Below are 6,000 nucleotides of genomic sequence, written 5' to 3'. Positions count from 1 at the left end.
CAGTGACTGATATATAATTGTATTTCTGTCTCCATGTACCATTTAATACGTTCACCATGTACAGTTATGATAACAATTAACTGAAATTCTCAAGATGTGTTTCGTTTTATTTCATTTTATTTAATTCATATGTGCGCTGTCAAATATGCTATGATGTTCTCGCGATAAGTCACGACTGTTCACGTCAGACTGATTATCAGTGAAAAATATCTCGCGAGGTTTTGTCCTCCCTCCCTCTGCTGTGGGTGGAGACTTCTCCCGCAGCTGGTTGAACGTATGCAGAATACGCGTGACTGGGTCATATTTACTCCACGTAACGATACAATTAAAGCGAAACGGTGTCACTTAATCACAGTGGTGAATGAAAACGTAGCGTATTACGTGCGATAACCCTGGAAACGCAGCGTTTGGTCGCTGCAAAGTTGTAAATGATCATTGGCACTGGTTTGCTGGAGCTGCTGTTGAAACATTGTGTATCCGCAGTGAATTCACATCACCTCGTCCTTTTTCACCTATTACCACAGGTATGATATTAATTTGCTTTTTGCATGGGGTTTGTGATACATCAGTGTCTGTTTTAGGAACTTGCTGCTGCAGAAAGTTTTCCCCCCTCAAGATCTGTCCTCGTGAAAACATAGACGCTCTCTTCTTGACTTCAATATGTTGTCAAATCATCCACACAATCAAGCGACATTAAACCATAAAGCATGTTGTGGTTTGGTCTCTTTACTAAAACAAAAGAAATGCATTGCATCAGATAAATAACGGGAATATTTTTCATTTGTTATTTGCTACCTGTTGTGTTGTATCATGAGGTAGCTCAGGAGTATTCACGTGTTTCATTAGCCATATATTGTATACTGCTTTAATTTGTGCATTTAAGAGTGCTCCTATTCTAATTATCTGTAGTCAGACTAGACAGATGTGCAAAAAACACAAAGTGAATATTATAGCAGCTTGTCATTGCTGAATCAGTGTGAAGAGCTGACACCAGGAATGTAAGAGGATGCACAACTGAAGGACAAAATCTGGACCAGAACACTGGATTTGATGCTGTTATGAATAAGAAAAGAAAGTCAAAAAGGATTTGATATCTGTTATGAATAAGATCAGAATCGTCATGCCCATTCAAACTGCACATGCCCCTTCACATTTGAGTCAAGTTGATTTTAAATGCAACATCCAGGAAAAAAGAATGTATATAGTTTTGAAAATTAAGATGCACAAAAAGGTGTTAGTCTAAAACACTGTGATAGAAATCACACATTCACATTTCCAGATTTGGTGACTGTAAGTCTTTTACTCTAAACAAAAACGTTACATCTGGACTTTACTGTTTCACGCCTCTCTATATACAACTACCAAGTAGTTAAAGTGTTTTTTGGCCATGTCTTATATTGTCTAGGTCACCAAGTAAGCCAAGACTGCCACTGGAACCCCTTCAAAAAGAAAAAAACAAAACAAAAAAAATTATGCATGATGCCCCAGAATAAGACTATTGCAAAAACATTACAAAAGCCTGCCTGCATTGAATGCTGTCACTTGAAGGTGCATAGAAAGTTGATCTAGGGTTTGTATTAAGTTAGAATATGTTATTATTTTTCCAGCTGAGCTGCCTGACTGACGGTTACACAGACAGTTGGAGGACAGGACGGCAAGGTTTCACTCTCAAAACTGCATAGACCAAGGGCTGGTTTCCCAAAAGCATCACAAGCTTAAGTTGATCGAAGAGACCATTGGCGCCAGTTGTCTCTGCAGTCAACTTAAGCTTGAAGTGCTTTTGGGAAACGCAGCCCAGGTATCACTAATCAGAAACAAGTACATCCTCACTCAATCTAAAACTCATTGAGCATGTTTACATGCACATTCTTACATGATAATGCTTAATAAGCTGACAGCATGTGTGGTCATGCTAACGCAATAAACTGCATTTATTTATCGGCGTAATGGCCATAAACGTCTACTGAATAAACCAGTCAGCACCGATAGATTTAGCTGATTTTGCGTGGCATGTAAACACATTAACCGGCTCATCCAAACTTTTGTTACCATTGTAGAATTCAAATCTTCTATCAAGGGTGTTTTTCCAAACTGTATTTTTGCGCCCTTGAAGGGCACTTCTGGAAGGGGATGCTACTTGAAGCGTCATTCCAAGCAAACTTAAGAAAGTAAAACATGTTTAAGTAAAACAAGGGCCCTTTCACAAGACTTAGTGAAGGGTACATTCAAACTGTAATGCCATGCTTCCGTCAGAGTGCTTAGGGATGATCACATTCCATTGGAATTCACCCAAAGTCTCAACTGAAGCCCCCACTGGCTCAGCTGACAGTTATTTTCAATGGCAACATAGAATGTAAACAAATGTTAGCCTAGGGTTTTGCTGTCTTACATTTTGGTCTTAAATTAGAACGATCAAATTTTTTATGCAACTGACTGAAAAAGATAAGACTACAATTTTAGACGATGAACTAGTAAGAGTAGTCTTAAACAGATGCAAATGGCCCTAGGCCTATTAATTCTTCTAACTGTTGTAGATTTAAGGGTTTCTGCCTGTTATATGCGTAATCTTGTCAGTTTACACAAAATCACAGAATAAGGTGTTCAGTTCCTGGTCTTCGTGAACGACTCATTAATGCATACTATTCCAAAGAAAATAAATGTTTTTTTTCTCTCTGTAATCTTTTATCCAAATTTAATATCTTGCTCAACCTCTGAACCAACTTTGCTTTTAGCTGTCGTTATCAAGCCCTCTTATTTTTCAGCTGCTTCCCTCCTGTCACTTTATAGGCTTTATTCTGACATAGAAAATGACCACTTTTCATGATCAATTCCCTATAAATCAAATCCAGTCATGCCATATTTTACTTCCAAATATCCTGTTTTACAAGGAATATTTTCATTTTGTTGCAGAAGTAAAATAGGTTGCGACTGCCTTGTTGACTAAATCTTTGCTTGCATTGTATCCAACAGTATTTGGTTGCTTGCTTCTGAAATGTAAATTGTGTACTGATTACAAATTATGTAACTAAAATTAATAAGTACCCTAATCTTATAAATTAAGTTTTTAGGTAATATAATATTTAACAGACTTACTTATGGGCACCAATTTTAAATTGTAATCCATACAAAGTAACTTATCTGATTGCACACATTTAAAATGTAATGTTGTAATCTAATTTTAAGCACTTGATTTTTGTAATATGATTAAGTAATCCATGGTACATGAAGTCCGTACTTCCCAACACTGCCGACAGACATAACAAAATACAAACGCATTTAATTACTCTAAAAAAGTAATGATCGTTTTTGTCATCAAAGAGCATCAGCAGAAGTTATTCTGATTGTTCTTCCTATATATGTTTATGTTGGAACTAAAATCATGCAAAGAAGAGGGAAAAACACGCTTGCCTCCATTTTCATAGGCGCACTCGTATGCATGTTGCTGCTTTTTTGTTTTGCACCCTGTCCTTCTCCTGCTCCAGTGTTTTGTCATTTTGCCGTCCTCAAACCAGCTATGTAGAGTCTTTCTCCCAGGAGGCAGCTGGCATTGTTTCTTGTAACCCCACTCTAAAAGGCTCTTTCAGACCCATTCTTCATCTGAACAGAGGGATGCTGAAGACGTCTGCCTGCTTCAGTGCTCTCTGTATCAATCAGCATGAAGCTTATTAAGGTTAATATCTCTTGGTGGAAACAGGAACATACTTCCCCTTCTGAGGATGGCTGGATATTGTGTGGACAACATAATTAGAAGTAACCGTTATTACTGTCTAATTAATGCTGAATTGTGTTATTTTCTCAATGTTAAAATACTTGCTCTTGTTTAATATGCAGAGATATACGGAAGAGGATTAGGGCCAAGCAATAATAAAAAAAAAATAAAGCCATCTCGAGATTAAAGTCGTTAAATTTCGAGAAAAAAGTCGAAATACAATCTTGAGAATAAACTCATTAAATATCGAGATTAAAGTCCTTATAATGCGAGATTAAACTCGTTAAATTTCGAGAAAAAAGTGGAAATACAATCTTGAGAATAAACTCATTAAATATCGAGAATAAAGTCGTTGTGTTTCGAGAAAAAACTCGTTAAGTTTAATCTCGCATTATAATGACTTTATTCTCGATATTTAATGAGTTTATTCTCAAGATTGTATTTTGACTTTTTTCTCGAAATTTAACGAGTTTAATCTCGCATTATAATGACTTTAATCTCGATATTTAATGAGTTTATTCTCAAGATTGTATTTCCACTTTTTTCTCGAAATTTAACGAGTTTAATCTCGATATTTAATGAGTTTATTCTCAAGATTGTATTTCGGCTTTTTTCTCGAAATTTAACGAGTTTAATCTCGCATTATAATGACTTTATTCTCGAGATGGTTTTATTTTTTTATTATTGCTTGGCCCTAATCCTCTTCCGTAGAGATGACTATAAGACAAGCAAGTCAAAAAGTGTACACACTGCAGATCTGTGAATCAATACTTTGCTCTGATTATTTGAGCAGTCTGACAGAGCGACATTGACCCAACCAATGGTATTAGTTGAAGCGGGATCTGTTTGTCCACCTATGGAAGAGGGTTCAGGAAAACCTTTTCAAAATAAGCTGAATAGAATGGAACAGTCTGTTCCGGAAGTAAAAATCCCATTCATTGTTTCCATAGGGGAATTGATTATAAACGATAACTTATAAACCTTTGAAACAAACTTACCATGGGCTCTTAGTTTGTTATTCTATAGTATATGCTTCTGCTGAACCATTCATTCCATGTGATTGTAACTTAATTTAAAAAAAATAGTTTATTAATAGTGGAATTCATGGTAAAGAACTACACTATCCATGATCCTAATCAACTAATCACAGCATAATAAATCTATATATAAATGTACACTTTCACTTCCACATTCTTCTTTTGTTGGTATCGCCACCTACTGGTCAAAGGTGGAGATTTATTTAAAAAAAGTACTTAAATAATTATCTGTTTCTCACCCATACCTATCATATTGCTTCTAAATATATAGACTTAACCACTGGAGTTCTATGGGTTACTTTTATGCTCCCTATATGTGATATTTGGAGATTCAAATATCATGCCACAATTCACTTGAATTGAATGGACCAACAGAGCTGAGATTCTTATAAAAATATCTTTATTTGTGTTCTGCTGAAAGGCCTTTTCAGATCACTGTCGAATGCCCATTTCCCATAGAAAGCGAAGCGAATGACCACCATTAGCACATTCACGCCCTTTACAACAGGTGGTACTAATCGAAAACCAATATTACCCTGGTACTGTAGGTGGCTCAGCGAACCTTTGAGCTGGTCAGCCTTCTGCTTAAGACAGATGATAAAAAGAGGTACTTGACAAATAGATTGAAAAAAGAAAACTGATTTCTCTACAAGCTGCAGCAGTGATGAAGAGTTTGATGCAGAGTTGCTCAACGAGAAAGAAAGCATCCGAGACACTTCACAAACGATTTCAGTTCACCTGCTGGACAACTTGTACACAGTCTGAGAGGTGCTTAGAAAGAATTGAATGTAAAAATAATTTGAAATAAGAGTGATTATATGCCACTACCATACATGTGATTTTTTTCACAGAGAAATGCACACATATAATGATTGTTGTAAAAGATGTTGTCCATTTGAACTACTGATTGTATCTTAGTCCATGTTTGTATAAATTTGCTCAAAACATGTTACTAATAAAATGTAATTGCATTTAAACTGCCAAAGAGTCAAGAAATACACCCTCACCCAACAAAACCATCTTCAGTCTGACTCAGATACTTTAATACTTGCCAATGACAGCTGTTAATGACTATTAACAATTGCACAGAAATAACAGTTTTGAGGAGACAATACCACATTTTTGGTATACAAAGGCATTTTGATACAAAGATACAGTGCACTGCAAGTCACTAATTGTATTCATATTTGCCGAAATAAACCCCCACTTAAGATCTGTATCATCAGTTGTTTATTAAAAAAGGTGATTCAAAGG

General features: G+C 36.0%; 1 protein-coding gene across 2 annotated transcripts in view; it reads left to right on the top strand.

Annotated features, from left to right (window-relative positions):
- The first annotated feature begins 308 nt into the window (after positions 1 to 308).
- The window catches only part of LOC127657549 (protein O-linked-mannose beta-1,4-N-acetylglucosaminyltransferase 2-like), a 28,009-nt gene continuing 22,317 nt past the window's right edge, over positions 309 to 6,000 (top strand). Inside the window, exon 1 of one of the 2 annotated variants that reach the window (XM_052146396.1) lies at positions 309 to 524. The gene's annotated coding sequence lies outside the window, so the exon portion shown is untranslated. Of the gene's footprint in view, positions 525 to 3,602; positions 3,671 to 6,000 lie in introns of those variants that run through there. The other variant, XM_052146397.1, reaches the window with a different exon arrangement.

Source organism: Xyrauchen texanus, chromosome 17 (assembly GCF_025860055.1).
Source record: "Xyrauchen texanus isolate HMW12.3.18 chromosome 17, RBS_HiC_50CHRs, whole genome shotgun sequence".
NCBI classification, from domain to species: domain Eukaryota; kingdom Metazoa; phylum Chordata; class Actinopteri; order Cypriniformes; family Catostomidae; genus Xyrauchen; species Xyrauchen texanus.
Note: the sequence above shows the minus strand (reverse complement) of the source record. Positions and strands in the feature narration are given on the sequence as shown.